Source organism: Falco rusticolus, chromosome Z, assembly GCF_015220075.1.
Source record: "Falco rusticolus isolate bFalRus1 chromosome Z, bFalRus1.pri, whole genome shotgun sequence".
In the NCBI taxonomy this organism is placed as follows: Eukaryota; Metazoa; Chordata; class Aves; order Falconiformes; family Falconidae; genus Falco; species Falco rusticolus.
The window spans coordinates 44,012,292-44,030,298 of record NC_051210.1 but is presented as its reverse complement, the minus strand read 5'-3'; the positions used below and the strand labels follow the sequence as shown (position 1 = coordinate 44,030,298).

The following is an 18,007-nucleotide window of genomic DNA, read 5'->3' as shown; positions in this document are numbered from 1 at the left end:
CCCCCTAGCAGTAATATCTCCAAAAGCAGAACCAGGAAGGAAGCCAGGTTGCTTAAATGCAGCAGTAATCCCTTAACTTGCATGCTGGCACACACATACATACATACATACCGTGCATAATTTGTTGTATTATTACTGTTATTCCTGATGCACAGCCTGCAAAACTGAAACTACAAAATATTGAAACACACATTCTTTGTCCTGTGAAACTTACAGTGAAACTTAAAACCTGGTTAATTTTAAATAGATGACAATACAGATACTAGCAGAGTGGCTTCAAAACTCATGTGTGGCTGACAAGGAAGACATAGGAGACTAATTCAAAAACAAGACTAGAAGCCCTGGCTGACATACTTTTCTTTCACATGAGTGTGCAACACATACCTGTACTTATTTTCATGTTTCTCTGCATTGTAATTTAAATAAATCCAAAGTATCGTATCTTCAGTGATAAATACCAGTCTTGTTTTAAAACTAAATTAAAGATGCAGCTCTTTAAGCAAAATCCACACTGGCATCTGTTAAGAAAAGAAATGCTGCTAAACTATGCCTGACTCTGTTTTTATTCCTAAGTTTGATCTATGAAAGGGGTGGGGGGTGGGGGGGGCGAAGCGGTATTATTTTATTATTTGAATTGTCATATTTAAACTAGATAGAAAATGACATTCTTAATATGTAAGAGAAAAAAAAAAGCCATAAAAATCCACTACCCTGTTAGTCACTGTCCACGTATATTTACTAAGAACTGTTAAATCAACAGTGTGTACATTAGCAGAAGGCAGGCTTGTAGGTTGGGACTTGGTAGCAGAAAGAAGCCTAGAGGTACATGGAAAGAGTGGAGTCAACATGCTGCGCAGCCTGCGCACAGCCTGACACTTCTATGGGCTGACCATTTTTCTACTTTGACTATTACTATACCTACACTGTTTCATCAAGCATTTACACAGAAACAGCAGACTGCTGTGCAGTGCTTCACAGATTTAAAGAGAAGTGCAGAAATCAACCTCATCAGGTATCAAGTAGCAGAGTAAGTCCTGTGAGGAGTAAGAGCTAAACCAGTAATAGGTGACACCAGATCAAAAATATTTTATTTCAACTATAAAGTTATATTTCACTTGGAATAAAGTTTTATGTCCTCTCTGCTAGTACTAATTCAGCTATAGAGAAAACACAAAATACGGTTTCTTTTGTTGCTGTTCCAGTGGTGGAATGCAGCAGGATCACATTTCTGCTGAAACTGAGTATGGCCCTATATGAAAACATGAAAACAGCCGAATTCAGGCCTTGGACTGAACTGGCTTTGTCGGTGCCAAAATATCCAAACCATATTACAGAATGCATGAGATCATCCTGGGAGCTGAAGCAAAGGAGCCAGTCTGTCCCACCACTTGGAACAGAAGTTTTCAGGCTTGCAGCTGAAGGCCACTGTCAGGAGGGATGTCAGGCTGGTAAGAGTCTGCAGGAGAACTCCTCAAGGTGGATGCAAAGATCCCCAGCTCACCCCATAACACCCGCATGTTCTGGATGCAAGTTCTGGAGCAGAACTAGAGTATTTCTTCTCCATCAAAAGAAGGCAGCGAGGCTAGTGAAACAAGCAGGGTCCTAAACAAACAGCTCTGTCCATCTGATGTGATCAAGCACCTACACAGACAAGTTCCTCATCATGATGCCTCACAAACGGACTATCTGTAGATAGATAAATAGGACAAATCTCTAGAGCCTTGACCATCACCTCTGTCAACAGTGGACACAACTCAAGAGTTGTCCATCAGCTTCAAGCTGGTACAGCTATTGCCTAGCACTCCTTTCTAACTGAGGACTCCCAGTACTCCATGCAACTTTTTCTCCATTGCTAAAAAAATATTACCTCCATGACATACTGTATCTCTGTATCACATCTGTTACTTAAGTACCAACCTATACCTGCAACCATTTTATACAATTATAAATCTACTTTTGGAATTTACCATGTTCAGCATCTTGGTCATAAAAACTGAGGTATAACACCACAGAATTTAAATGATGAGTCATCCAGAGCTGTGAGTAGAATTTCTATGAGGAAACATTATAAGCCCTGATAATTAATATAGTAGGCCTATTTATATTTTCCATAAAATGAACAGTAGAACCATGGTATCTTCCTTCTGTGATTATCAAACACCTTAATTAATGTTAATAGATTACACATCACAAGTCATTTGATGTCAGGAAACATTTTCGGTGGTGTTTCAGTCAGACCAATGGGAAAGCCTATAGAACAGGAAAGCATCTGAATTTTCAAGCAAGGTAACGTAACAAGCCAGAAAGGGAGCTAAGGTCTCCTGACATCTGTTCCTACACCAACAGCACACCACTTTGAATTTATGTTAAAAGCTGAATAGAATAACTACAAAAAGTCAAGTTAGGAGAGAACTCAAGGGATGGCCTTTGAGATTTAACAAAGCACAGGTTTAAATTAAGAGCCAATAATAAAAAATGTGGGAGAGGTGTACATACTGTTCTATTGCCAAGTGTTTGCTCCACTGACAGAATCTTTTTCATTTAAAATCACTACATAATCACCTTCTTAATGATTTTGTTCACAATCCACATCTGCATATTCCACTTGCTTTCAAAAAAGGAAGCATATAATAATTTTGCCATTCACTAAATTAGCTCCTCTGTATCACTTCAGTGATTTATAAACATCTAGTTAAGATGACTATAAATATTCTATGAAAGAAAATACAGTTCATGAATGACTCGTCTAACAACAAAAAGAGCCTGGCAAGGTAAGTAAAGATTCCTTCCAAAGAAAGCCAAAGAAAGGACAAGTAGAATTTTATGAATATAGCTCAGTAAGTGGAGAATTACATCAAGTAAGTTACATGAAACATCTACATCAATCTAGAGTGAATTGTTTCAAGAACAGTCTTGAATGTCCTAAAAGTTTATGAAAAACTAAGCATGTTATCCATTACAAAGTATTACTACAGCTATCACATCTTTTCCTTACCTAGACTATAAAAACTGTATCAACCATCTTTAAGAATTACTTTTCCCCTCTCATTTACTATGATATGTATAAATATCATATTGTACTCATGAACTTCTCTGCAGCAGATTGTGGGAGCTGAATTCTCTCACTTCCTTAAAAAAGGGAAAGAAAATGTTCCATTATGTATACAGTTAGTCTGAATGCTTCCTAGGGCAAAGAAATCCTCTTACAAATTTAATCTGGTTGTGTTTGAGCAGATAATAACTGTCGCTCTGGTACAGCCATTAAACTCAAAGAAATAAAATTAATACTTATCCTCACTATACCACTGACACAATTAAAACAGTTCAAGTGACTACTAAAAGCCTAAGAAAGACACTGAGTTGCCAATAATTGGGAAGATAGAATTAAAATCTAAAATTCAGCTGATGTTCTGCAGCTTCTTAAATGAGTATTAATTCAAGCTTTTTACTGAAACAGAACCTTTCGAACTCCTTTACAAGAAATCCAGTTAATCAAACATAGCCTTGTGCCAGATGATCAAAACTACACTGTATTACTATGCAGCCAGGCACAACTCCATCACTGAAAGTCAGCATCTTCCTCTCTCCACCTTCAATTCTGAAAAAAAGAAACCCAAAACCCAACCGCCGCAAAAAAACCAACCCAAAAGCCAAACCACTATAAAACAAAACACACAGCCCCCCCCCCCCAAAAAAAACCCAAAACACCGCCACCAACCCCCCCCAAAAAATACCCCACCCAACAAAGCAGAAGAATGGCCTTATCTTTTAAGCTATAATCAGATAATTTTCACAATTCTAGAGCTATCTTCTTATGGTTTGGGTATAATTTAGAGGCAAGAAAGCCAGAGAAGATATAAACTCCCTGCCTTTACAGAGGAAAAGTAACTCCTCAAGACTTCACAGAGCCCTGTGAATGGGTTCAGAGGAGGACAGGACCACACCCTGCGTGACCTTCTCCTCCCTCCTCTTGAAAGGATTACACTGAAAAACTAGGGACTCCCTGAAGAGAAACTCTTTGGGAGCAACTTCAACAAATTCTGCCTATAAGAGCTCACCCGTGCAGAAAAAGTGCCACAAACTATGTTTCACCCACAAAAGTATTTTCTTTATGCTGCTCACAACTCTACCTTACAGCAAACTGTTGAAAACCAGTCCACTGCATGCTGCTCTTCCATAGAAAAAGTATGAACAAAACAAGAAGTGAACACCAGCATTAGTGAAAAATGGTACAATGCAAATTCTTACCTTCCTTGCACAAAGGAAAGACCCAATCTGTCTTCAGAAACTTGTGCATAATTAAAAATGGGGTTTTATATCCACATGAGGGCAGAATATAGCATTAGAAAGAAGATTCACTTAAATAGACTCCAAGGCATAAACATGTTGAAGTTTGTGCTGCTCACTGTTCCCAAAGATGTGTGGTTTTCACCCAAGTGACAAGCCTGATACAAAAATCCAGGTAGATAAACCAATATCCTCTTCACCCAACCTTTTGTTTTCTCTTATTTTAATACATGACTTCTTTGAAGAGATCAGTATCATATACAGCCACCTGTAAGCCAACACATAGATCTTCTGTAAGCTATTCATTAATAGAAAATTGCAGTAATATGCTGACCACCACCTGAGATCCTGTGAAAACTACTATTTGGATCAAAACCGGGATTGGGGTTAAATCTCTTAACTTTCTTTCATATTCTACCTATGGTCCTTCACCTGTGCATAGAAAGTGGCCTGAAAACACTGGGGTTTGCAATGATCCATATAACTCCACATGCCCTGCAGGTTTCCAGGAGCTGTATTTCAGTATGAGACTTAGTTTCTCCACATCGCAGGATAAGGCTTGAGTTAGCTCTAATATTAAGGAAGACAGTAATAAAAAATGTAGAAGGAAGAACTCTTGCCATTAAGTAAGCCTATCTAATAAAAATTTTTTAAATGAAGTTGGGAAAAAATACAACCATGTTAAAAAACCAAAAGTTTACCAGTTCTTTAATACTCAATATCTCAAATCTAAGATAATTTTTTTTTTTTTTTGGGGGGGGGGGAGGATTTAATTGCAAAACAGTGTTATCAAAAGCATCAAGATGGTTTGATGTTAAATAATTTCAATATTATCAATGTATTATAAAAATCTGTAATTACATACTTTACTAGCGTTGCATTTTCTATTGTTACACGTATTTATAAAGAAATCATAGCATCTGCTCTTCCAGCTGATGTTCCAGAAGGCTTCAAGTACTTCATTTAAGGTAATTCATTGTTCAAATTCCTTTCAAATCTCTTTCATTTTCTGTTACTCGGAGGATTAACAGACATAATTTCTAATCCTTGCAACGCTGAGAGACACCATTTCAGGGACAGTATAAACCATTTTTCTTTGATTATTTAAAAGCAAGGATAAATACTGTTAGCATTCAAAATTGTAACATTGTGCCTTTGATTTTACTATGGGAGGGAGTAGATACCCTTACTACTTAAAAAAAGTAGTACCTTCATCTTTAGAAAAAATTATCTTCATGTCTAAGATACAGCAACAGAGTTTTTTGTTGGTCCCCCTGCCCTGGGCTAACATTCTTCTACCCAAATGAAAATGCCATTATTATAAATGGGAAAGGAGAATCTGGACCTCTTTGACATTTTCTATTCTCAAACATAATTACGTGCGAGAACATCTCCACAAACAATAGCCGTATTTACCATACACACAAAGCCTTACACTTTGCATGTTCTGCTTTCATGAGGTGTAGTTCGAATTTTTGTGTTCTACTTTCTAATTTATGTTTTAAAGAAGTACTGTAACAGCTGGAAAGCATATCTGATGTATATTTTTGTGTCCATTGAAAATGCTGATAAAAAATAGTATGTTATTTGATAAATTTTTAACAGTATGTTCACACCAACCAAGTCAAAAGCATGAAAACCCTTTCCATAGTTTTATTTTTAAATAATATTTAGCCTATTTAATGTTTGTGAGCTCTATTTTGAGCCTGACATAAACTTTTGACCTACCGCTCATACAAAAGGGCTCTATCCAGGAGCTGAAAGGATACAGTAAAGCATTTTGTTTCTTAGAATGTGAAAATACTTGAAAATTAATTGTTTTGCTATACCAGAACTAGTATAAATGTATCCTTACTGAAAATAAAAGTCATAAGAATAGCAGCACTTTCGTTATGATGCAATATTTATGTCAAGTAAAACTTCTGATATTACTAAATATTGCTACCTTATATTAAAGACTAGGAACTGCAAGTGCTTCTTGGCATTTTTGTACATTTTTTCCTCACAAATGGCCAGACAGTGCTTCCACTAATTGTATTCACCCAGATTCTGGGCTATAGCCTAGATATGATGGAGCATTCCTTCCAGGGTGGAAAAAAACAAATAAATGAAAAAACCCTATCTTTGGTTTTCAGCCTTCTTCTATGTTCCTCATTTATGCCAAAGAAAGAATATTTTCATATGGATTTAGATGATTAAAAAATAAAAAAGAAAAGCAGATTTTGCTGGTTCTTCTAGAAGGGGAAGAAGAGTTAAGAGTATTTTTTTCCATGAAACTCTTTCAGGTCTCTCTGTGTTACGTACTCCTGAGGAAGACACTCAAGCTGTCCTCTCAGCCTCTTCTGCTCCTGCATTTTTGTTGTTCATGCTTCAGAGCACTCTACATTATCTGTGCTAATAAGATAATGTGACAGCTGTTTCTGAACACATAATTAGACAAGAGTCAACTTACTAGTATCATTATCAAACTTACATTAGAAACATAATGGAACTATATATCAAATGTCAGTATGCAGATACCTGTCGGACAGTTTCCCTGGTCCATTCACTCAGCCAGCACAGAAGGATGCTTTCAAGCCTCAAATACACCCCTAGCACTAAAATGATAAAGTAATTCTACTTCAGTCCAACTACAAACAAACAAGCACAAACAAATGCAGGGTCTTGCAAGCAGAACCCTGCACTGACTGCAGTGAGGAATCTGCATGATTTTTAAAATAATATACCTTACAACATGTATTACACATTGTGTATCTTCCCTGGTTTCCAAAGAAAACACAAGTTGAGAGCACCATAAAGGCAATACTGTCTTAATGTTGTAAGGTAACTGTGAAGTTTTACAGTAAGTATTTTTGCCTCATATTTAACTTTTTCCCTCACGCCAGTGTGAAGGGGGTGCCTCCACACTTGTCCTGGTTTCAGCTGGGACACAGTTAATTTCCACTTAGCAGCTGGCACAGCACCGTGTTTTGGACTTAGTATGAGAATAATACTGATAATACACTGATGGTTTAGTTGTTAAGATGTTGTATTCCTCTCTCTCCCTCTCCTCTTCATTGCAGTTGTTGTTATTATTGCTTTATTTCAATCATTAATCTGTTCTTACCTCAACCCATGGGGGTTTGACCTTTTCCTGATTCTCCTCTCCACCCCACCGCACAGGGAAGGTTAGGGTACTCTGCTGCTGGCTGGGCTTAAACCACGACACTCCTTCCCCAGGGAGACAGAGGTGGCGAGGACAGAAACCCACTCCCACCCAGCGTCAGGCCCACCCACAGGCGCTCCCTGAGGGAGCACCCATCTCACCCCCACACACCACCTCCCCGGCCCTTCCACCTGCGGCCGGCCGCAGTGTCGCTACAGCCGGTCACTGCATTCAATTCGAGGCCGGGGCGCGGGGGCGGGTCTAGGCCGCACATCAAGAACAAAGAAACCTCCTACCGGAAAGCTGAACAGGGCCGGCACGTAACCGCCGCTGGGGGAGCAGGGAAGAGGCAAGCTGCGGGGCCGGAGAGCAAGGCCAGCGCAGGTAGCGCCTTCCGATCCGCAGCCATAAGGCGGCCTGGGAAGCGCCTTGGCGGGCGGGCTGCCCCCCCGCCCCGGGTGGCGCCTCCCGGCAGCCGCCTTCAGCCTGGGAGCTTCTCAGAGGATACTAAGCAAGGTTGAGAGATGCTCTGTCCCCGAAAGACCCGTCCCTGACAACACGCAGCGTCCCCCCATCCCTTCTGTCCCAGGACACACACAGAATCCTGCGGAGCTGACAGCCCGTGGTAAGGAGCTCTGGCACGGCAACAATACAGTAAGAACACACTACTCCACTTTTATTTTCACCCCTCAAATAATCTGAGAGGTTCAGGTGTTGGATGTACGTTCCCCGTGTTCTCTCGTGGGCAGTGTTCCTCACAGCCCTCTCTGTTTCTCGGCAGGCGCACAGCAGCGAAACCCAGGCTGGCTCCAAGGCCAAGAGCGTTACAAATCCACTAAGAGGGAAGCACAGTGCCAGATATTGTGGCACGTTTCCTGCAGCTTACGGTCAATCGTCCTTAACTCCAGAGCACTTTTTAACTGCTACTTTCCCTGGAGAGAATCACTTGCTACTTATTTTTTGCCGTCCTCTTGCAATTCACGTCTTCTCAGCCACTGCAAGGAGCTGTACGCTAATTAAGCAGCTCCTCCAAAATGAAGCTAGCTGCTCTGCACGCATTTTCCCCCTGCAAGGAGCACGGACCAGAGCCAGCCAGCTCATTAGCTGCACAGGAGCGACACAACTGCTGTTATTACTGAAACTCAGGGAAGACAGCCCACGTCTGATTTCAACCCTTTCAAATCTAGCAAGATTTGAATAAAATTAATAAAAGAAACACTGAACAAATTCATGATATAATCATGTTCCTTGCTTATTTTAATGTAAATATATCTATGTGCATACATTCATGTGCATACACATACACACACAGAGTGATGAAGACTCGATAAGACACAAATATACCACTGACTCTCCAAATTTTAGAAATCAGGTCAAGGGTAATACCACCAAAGAACAATTTTATAATTAAAAAAATTATAATTAGATTATCCACAGGAAAAAAAAATCCCTGGTTTTTATTAAGAAAAAAATAGAAAGTAAATTGAATAGCTAAGTTCTGAGAGGACATCCTTGTTAGCCTTATACACTACACCACAGAGGTATTTTCATGCTAAGTACACGATTACAGAAACGCAACGTTCTTTTCAGATGCAGCATTTGCTCATGAAAATAACTAAAAAGTTGAAAAATTTTAAGCTTGGGGGAAGTGAAGGATGAAAGCTACTACTGGGTCACTAAGAACATGGTATGAGAAGATATCAGGGACAAGTGGGCTGACTTTACTGGTCAAAGCATCCAGTCACCTCATTTTGCATATGCATTTTTCACAGCGCAGTGTTCTAGACTAGCATGCCAGGCCATTTAAAGCATTGCTTTCCGACGGCTGAAGAGAAACATGTTAATGTTCTGCTTCTCCAGCAAAGAAGTCAGGAGGCAGCACAGTGGAGCACCACGCTGCTGCACAGACAGCACGCACTGCTCGTGCCCCTTCAGGGGGATCAGCTTGACCCCAGTTCCGATGCCACTGACCTGCTCAGTTGAGCTACTTCAGCAGCTCAAAGGAAAACAGTTCCCAGCCGCATCTCAGACAAGTCAAAACTGACAGCTTGAAGACTCGTGCGTTCTCTTCAAGGAAAACTGCGAATTCTCTTTATGATTACCTTGTTATAGGCTGAAGTTACATATTTATTAAGATGTGATTATATAACTTTGTAGATACCAGATTACCTCCTCTGAAAGTTTTTAGAATTTTTTTGCATGTTTATTTACTTTGCGCACACACATAAAATAGCAACCAAGAATGGCTACATTAATAAATAACTGCTTTCTAATTATATAGGTAATAAAAATCATAAGATATTATCAAACACAATGGAAATTGTCGATAACCCATGTGCCTTTCTGGCTCTCAGAAAAAGTATCTGTTTGCTGGATACTTTCACAGTATTTACAAGCAATCTTAAGAAATGCATGAACTAGATGTGTTTTGACTTACAGCTACTGTTTTACTCAAACATCATCAACTCTAGCCAATAACATGTACTACCGAGATGTGGCTATGTACCTTAGAAAAAGCCACCTCCTTTCTCTGTTAGTGTCTCTTCATAGCTCTGACCTCTCCTGAAATGACACGTGGCTTCCTGTTTAATGGAAGTCTGGAATGCTGCTGGCATAGAAGTTATTGGCATTCTAAATCCTGGTTCACCACTGCATCTGAGAGAAAGTTCTACATTCACTTAACTCCCTAGCTAATAAAGTTTTCTATGGTGCTGGGTTTTTGTTTTACAGGAGTTAATGTAATTCTGCTTCTCATAAGTTATACCTGCATCTAGTTTCACAGATGTTACCCTGAATGTATTTCTAGCCATTTTCAGTGCTATGGAGCAAGATACTCAAGAGCATGTTTATGCTGAGAATCTGTTCCTATTATGATTCTGTACACCAAACTATATACAAATTTAATGGTCATGGCAAAGAACCATAATGCAATTGCAGCTCACACACAGGGGTGAGGCAGGGTCGGGGTGGGTGGGGGGCTGTAGGATGTCTAGTTTCTGTTAGCTGTGTTTTTCCCTCTATAGAGGAAACTTCCGGGAAGTAAACATTTATTTCACACATCATTCCTTCGCACAATAGTCAAAAGTATTCCGGTCCAAATTTTTAGTTTATGTTTTAGGCTATTAAAATGTTATCCACAAAAGTCAACATTCTTTATAACTTTTTTGTATTATAATTCCAGTTCAGCTTAAAAAAACAACTGAACAACCAAGCACCCATCCAGCACAAACCACAGAGTTAACCATCCAAAGCTAAACAAGGATTTACTTCCAACAACCACAATGGCATGATACTGAAAGGTGACTATATTTGGCACCTGCGTATTTATTTCTACTTTTGCATCGCTCTATTTATACTCTTGCAGTAAAAACACAGTAACAAAAAAAAAAACCCTAGCTTATTTAGAGTTACACTAGACCTGCAACTGTAAGGAGCCTCTGCGCATGAAGATGTGGAGAAAATGTCTGATCTGAAATTCTGACAGTTTTCAAGCTAAAAATTAGAAAACTTTTTTTGATAAACTGTAGTCTTTAATTCCCTTTTATATAAATTGGACTGTCTAAAACTATGCCATGGAAAACTCAGGGAAATGCAACGCGAGTTACTAAATATGTTTTCTTCTTTGTCAGGCTTGTTTTAGGAAGAAGGGAGGGAGGGCGGAAGGAAGGGAGGAAGGAAGGGAGGAAGTTACAGATAATAGCTTACAATGATTGAAAAATAGCCTAGACCATTTAGATGTATAAAAAACCAGCGTAACACCACTGTTGCCCTAAAGGCCTTCTATCTTCTATAAGGAGTTCATTTTATGGAGGGTACAAATGTTGATAATGCTAATGTTTTTCAAAACAGGGTAAAGTATTGAAACAAACACCGTTTTCTCCACTAACTTTACAGTTTTTGACCAGCAGACCCCTCCATACTGTTTTCAGTATCATTCTACAGAATTTGCCACATCACCACCAAAGACAGAGATGTCGCTGCCAGTGACTGCATTTCCTTCGGACAGTTCTCACAGACCCACCAGCAGCTGTTCTACCTCTCCCTGCAGGTCTCTGCACTGTGCAAGCCAGGAGAGGAGAGCTACATGTGGAAGAAACAACCTCTGCCTGTGACACCACAGGGAGAGCAGCCAGCCAGCTCCCCCCAGCATAGGCATGACTTGGTCCTTAGTGAGGGAGTATGAGGAAGGAGTCCCTCTTCCACTGAGCAGAAGCAGGGAAGAGAGTTCCCTACAAAGCTCATAGCACAAAAATTATTTCTGGAGCATTTTAAGCTCTCTCCCAAGCCTTCAAGCATAGACACACATAAGCAGAACACAGAGCCGTTTGGCTGCTGCCACACTGGTGAGCGAGAGGTGACTGAACGAGGATTAGGATGCCACTCTCAACAGCAGCAGTGGCCAACCCTATTCCACGCTGTGCAACATTTTTGTTTTCTAGAAAGATGGGAAGTGGAACACAATGCAACAGGCAGGGCCAGGTAATCCTGAACTATCCTCCTTTTTCCTCCAGCTTCCTTCCTTTCCACTTAGCTGACCTCAGCTGTCTCATCTGTTATACTGAAGAAATGGAAGAAAAAGCCCAGCTGCTCCAACACCACAGCCCCATAGACCTGAACACTGCTGGAAGCCTTTGCACGTTAGTAACAAATTAACCACCACACCCTCCCAGGTAAGTACACAGAAGCTGCTGAATCATGAGTGCACATCCAGTATAATCAACACCTTACACTATTAGCAGTTACCTCCTTAAAAATGTTTGCTATGAAGAAGCTGCAGTTTATTTTCTCTTTTAACATGACCTACAAAAACATGGAAGCATTCTGACATTTACGGCCAGAGGACACAAGCTGGTCCTCTAATCCCTGGCACATGGCAACAGTCTCATAAAAGACAACTGAAATGTTTTGGGGAAGGTCTTCAATTTGTAGCTGTTCAGGAAAAATGTTACCTCATAAACAGCAGTAGGTTTGTCAACTCCGGTAAAGCAACTCAGTTGACCAAACTATACAGGTTTTCTCACTATGAAAATATTACATTACTTTCTCACTATGGCAGACAAACAATAAAACTAGAAATGTGCTAAAAGAAGGTAACAGATGAGTGAATCCCAGATGCCCTATGTTATTCCCCGTTACAAAATTTTAAATGAATGTGTCTATTCAGATGAATATAAATCGTTTTTGATCATCATCTTGAAATCAGCTTTCAAATCTGATGATCAAGTCTTCCTGTGCCATCTTCACAGCTTTCTCTGCTACAGAGCTTCACCTGTTTTCTAAAGATAATGAAAAAAACCATATTTCGAAGGCTTCTGCACAATTTTTCAGAGGTTAAGTTCCTGAGTCTTAAATGCAAAGTTATCTCTGCAATCTGAGTCTGCAAGAGAAAACAAGAGAAAACTCACACAGTATTCGCCTAAAAATATGGATTTTTACACTATGCATCTTAGGGTCAAAATACTAAAGTTCCACTATCAGAACTACAACAAATTGTAAAACTTTTTGCGGCTAAGCAGGCCCAATATATGTTCATGCCATATTTGGGGGCGGGGCGGGGGGGGGAAGGAATCATCCCTGAAAGTGATAATGACCTCTGGAAAGGTTAATCTAAAACCCTTTTTTGTGTGATTCTTATTAAGGATTTTATTCTGCCATCATTACTCTTTAAGTAGTCCCAACAGATTGCTGCAAACTATGGCCTTATTAATATGCATGAGGGTAAAAAACTGAGACTGTAAGGAGAGTATACTGCAATGTGTATTTTAATCATTTTAGAGGCATTCTTAAAAAATAAGGAATAAGGAGCATTAACTGCTTTCAAAAATTATCTGCCCATCACTTAGTAACCCAAGTACCTAAAGAGTTCTTAACATGGGAGAGAGGAGTCTAATAACAGTTACCATGGTATGAGCAGTTACCACAAATTAGCTGTTCCACAGAGTTTTTACACAGGTAGCTTCAGTTTATGTGCAAATGTTAAGCTTTATCAAACTAATTTGTTAGTTCTCTCAGTAAGTCCTGCTGGATTTAGTAGCTAATCAGAAGCTTAAACACATTAAAACACTGTTCTAAAAAGTTACTTTATCTATGTTATAGCATACTAACAAATGAAAACAAATTTATTTAAAGAGTTTATTCTAAAGTTTTTTAGTAACCACTATACTTCTAAACTATCAAATGCAAGCAGCAGAACCCTTAATTTGCTGCTAATTCTCTACACTTAACTCCAGTGCCGCTTTATTGTTACAAGTTTATTATTAACCTGTTCTAATGCTTTTTAACTTCTATTTGAGAAACAATTCTTTGCAAGGTATTTTGTCACATCAGAGAACTAGGTGTACAGGTCATGATCCCACTCCTTCTCAGTGTTACCTAAACCAGAACACATTTGAGCCCAGTACAGTTATACCTGTTGTATGTGATTTACCAGTCCTCGGAACAGTTCCTCACCAATGTGTTTACGTTATTGTTGTTAATTTCATTACTGAAAACTATTTACTTATTTCTAAACAATCAAAAAGAAGAGGTATCAATGACATTTCCCTGCTTTACTTTTAAAGGGTATTGGTACCTAACCAGTAAGTACCAATTAGAACCAATTTCAAGGCTGGTTTTCTTGTGTTTTTCTTCTATAAATCTCAGTTGCATGCTAGATTTTACTGAGATTAAAAATAGTAATAATAATTCAAAAAATTTTTCTACATGAACCATCCATTTTAAATAACAGTTAATAAAACGTTACTTACATGTTGCTTTGCATCTTTATGATTTTTTTGAAAACAGAAGTCAGTATCAAGAATAGTCTCTGGATTGACAAGCAAGTCCATTCTAACTACATTTCCACACAGTGCTATTTGGATTCATTCAAAACTCTGATTATTGGCACTCCATCACCATATACACTCTCTTTTGACCATACACCCTCCACTAGAAGGTCCATTAGCTGTCTTCAGTAAAACACAGATGATGATGTGAAACAATCTGGGACAAAGTAAGTGCAGATGCAGTGATGTATACTCCATACTATGTACCAGCTTTCAACTACACAAATACTGTCTCTCAAACAATAGATGACTACCAGCAATCTAGTATTTGATTAACTTTGGAATGTATATTAAATTTGAAAGAAGTTTTACATTTTTATAGCCCTAAATACCGTGGTCTAAAGCCTAAGGTAAATGTCTTAGATTATTCTCTTCTCTTGCACTGGTTTTTCCTGAATTAGCAAGACTAAAATGCAACTATCCCTATTTCTGCAGACAAACAGAAGACTTTACGTTGGAAGGCCACCTACCATCTGGTGGTACAGGGTTGCTAGCCATGATGCTTCCCTGCTGCAGGCAAGGACCTATGGCAAATATGCAGACCTTTGCAGAGGCTGTCATTTACTGGGTCTGTACACAGCCTACATGCCTGACACATTTACAAAATCACTGGGCTTTCTACACAGCCACAAGGCAACCACGCTGCTGGCGTGAATGCAGTAAGCCTGGCACTCCCTGAAAGGACTGGCTTAACTAAGCATGTGCACAATAACTACAGTATGTGTGTACGCTGCTTTTACTCTGAGCGTGTGAGTGGGCTCTGTAAGAACATTCATAGGCTGCAACCAGTTGCACAGCAATTAACTGGCCCACTGATTAGTCCTGGGCTGCCTCTGCAAGAGCCCCGATTAATATGCCCTAACACGCTGAAGTGCCTACACTTTGAAAAGGACAAAATTATGTTCAGCACACACTGAAGTGTCCTAAGCTATGTTCGCTTTGGACTACTGCAGGCTGAACTATTATGAATTACCAGTGAGAAAATAGGAGGTTTCTTTGTGGTGCTGGCCTTCACCCAAGGGGCTTTTACAGACATCCTGGGCTGAATCATACCACTGCTGAAATGTGCTGATTTCCTGAATAAGCATAACAGGCAAGTACAAACACCAACCGCTACTGAAGCTCTACAGGTTAAAGCAAGCAGAAGGGACAGTGGCTTCCTAAATTTTTGCTTGTGGACTACTAACAGTAATGTGTCTTTCATGCTGGGAAATACCATCTAGATCAAGTATGTAGGGAAAGAGATGCCCTGGAGTTTTTCTGTAGCCAGGGATTGTATAACTTGGAGCTAGGATGAAGCACCAAGCCTGCAATTCACTAACTACCCATAAATTATTTTCTTTGATTTGTGAACCAGAAAGGCTGGAAAAGGAACTGCACTGGGATCCAGGTAATACGTTCTACTTCTGGCACCTTTTTTGACTTGGTAAATAGGTTTTGGCAAATATCATCTTTGTTTCCATTTCCCGCCTTTATTTATTGCACTGTTTTACGCAATAAATAACCTTGTGCAAAGCATTTTAAAACCTACCAACCCAGCACTCTGCAGAAAAGCAAATGGTTTAACCATCCCAGCTGGAATTTCATTAGAATCTCAGTATCAACAAACCTAAGTACATAACACACTGATATATTGTAATGAGCTCATTTTGATGTCAAATCACAGAGGTCCTATCTGAAGCACCTATAGCACTGGGTGTTTTCATACTGCAACAGCAGTTCATTACTGACAGCTACTAAATCACCAACATGACCTCCTAGGGCAAAGAGGCAATTCCTTTATGTCAGCTGCTGGTGTGGAGCAGTTGGTTCACATGCGTCCCACCAGCAGTGCTGTATGCGCGATTTAACTTGAGACTGAACAGTCACAAAACAGACTGTTATTAAACAAAAATGTTATCTTGGCTTTTGCAAGGAAGGACTGCTAACACAATGCTGCATGAACAGATGCATTCACTGTATTATGTATTATTTATGTAGCTGTATTTTACTGGCAATCTTAACTAGAAGCTAATGCATTGTATAATTACACTATGATTTATTTACTTGAACTGATCATCTTTCTAATCAAATTTATGAGATATTAATTTTCTGCAAGACCATGAGAGACAGCCTGTGATCCTCCTTGTGCAGTTGGACAATGAAGTTAATGTTTTCTATTTCCATGTCCTGTGAAATCACCTGCCAGAGTGTCTAGCTCCAAGTCCAATCCCATCTCAAGAGTTTTTACGTTTTGCTTTCTTGTCTTCATCTTACTTAATAACACTGATTTTTCTTCTTACCAAGAATAATACAAGATCCATGGCGGTGAACTGATGGACTAAAGATCCATTTTTTCCTCCCTAGGTAGTGTAGGATAATTTCTGAGACTTACTTCTCCAACACTTTAAATGTACTTTATCAACCCCCTAATCAAAAACTTCCCATCTCTTTATTAAATTACCTTTTTCTTTTCCACTTATATTGGTGGCCAAAAAACTTCTGAGAAATGTCTAAAAGATAATTGCACATCAAGTTAAAGGTATTTGGCTCACTTTCAGTGTGACAAAAATCAAGTCAGGGTCATTTTGGTAGACCTAGAACTGACACATGGGAAAGCCAGCATCAAACCTCTCATTCTAACAACATGTCATGCAGCTACAGAAAGCCCTGCCAAGTCCACCACTAAACCATGTCCCTAAGTGCCACATCTACATGTCTTTTAAATACCTCCAGGGATGGTGACTCAACCACTCTCCTAGGCAGCCTGTTCCAATGCTTGACAACCCTTTCAGTGAAGACATTTTTCCCAACATCCAATCTAAACCTCCCCTGGTGCAACTTGAGGCCATTTCCTCTCATCCTATCGCTTGTTACTTGGGAGACCCACCTCACTACCACCGCCTTACAGGTAGTTGTTGAAAGCAGTAAGGTTTTCCCTCAGCCTCCTCCTTTTCTGCAGACTAAACAACGAACCTGTAGGCATGGTAAAACTCCCACCTGAAACCATTCTCCAGAATATGCCTCTAGGTAGACATACACTAGTCTTTAAGCTACATTCAGGAGACCACTTTTGAAATGAACTTTGTCACCTCCCTGCCTCACTGTGCTCTGCTTCATGATCATCAAAATGTCTCCAAGTGAGAAGCTGGATACCTTTAGAATGAAAACAGTAAAAATGGCAGTTACGGACCACACCTAATGCATTCTAGCCACAACCAGGCATTTAGTCCCTGGGATCAGACTAGACCTCGTTTAAAGAAAGAAAAAAAAAAAAAAAAAAAAAAAAAAGAAAAACCACAACCAGACCACACAGACATCAGATTCTCAGCACCTACTGTTTTGCCTTATCGACCCACTCTCCCATTCACACTATTCTAACTTAGCCTTTGTCTCCACTCCCCACCTATAAACACAGGGATAATAATAATTAACTACTTCCTCCCTCCTGCAGATGACAGAGTGACTGATTAGCTAGTGGGTGCGCAGCAAATGTGCAGTGCTACATAACTATTCCCTCTTATTACAAATACTCCTGTACTGTTATAATCCAAAAAGAGAGCAGTGTGAAAACAAGAATGAGTCCAGAACATCCTTGGTTTCTCTACAGTAAAACTTTGCTCCAGTTGATAAAGCTGCTCGGATCAGAGCAGGTTTATTTCATAAAAGTTAATAATAATCTGACACGGCTACCCAAAAGTACATGCATTGATTTTAGTTAGGACGCTGTTCTGTTCAGCAGAAGTCTCTGTCCTTCTATATAGTAAATGCT

The 18,007-nt window shown here is 39.6% G+C and overlaps 1 protein-coding gene across 2 annotated transcripts in view; it reads right to left on the bottom strand.

Moving 5' to 3' along the window:
• LOC119141218 (guanine nucleotide-binding protein G(q) subunit alpha) overlaps positions 1 to 18,007 on the bottom strand; it is a 133,625-nt gene that overhangs the window by 93,758 nt on the left and 21,860 nt on the right. The window contains exon 1 of one of the 2 annotated variants that reach the window (XM_037373226.1): positions 11,450 to 11,480. The exons of the other annotated variant lie outside the window; for it this stretch is intronic. The gene's annotated coding sequence lies outside the window, so the exon portion shown is untranslated. Of the gene's footprint in view, positions 1 to 11,449; positions 11,481 to 18,007 lie in introns of those variants that run through there. 2 annotated transcript variants of the gene reach the window in all.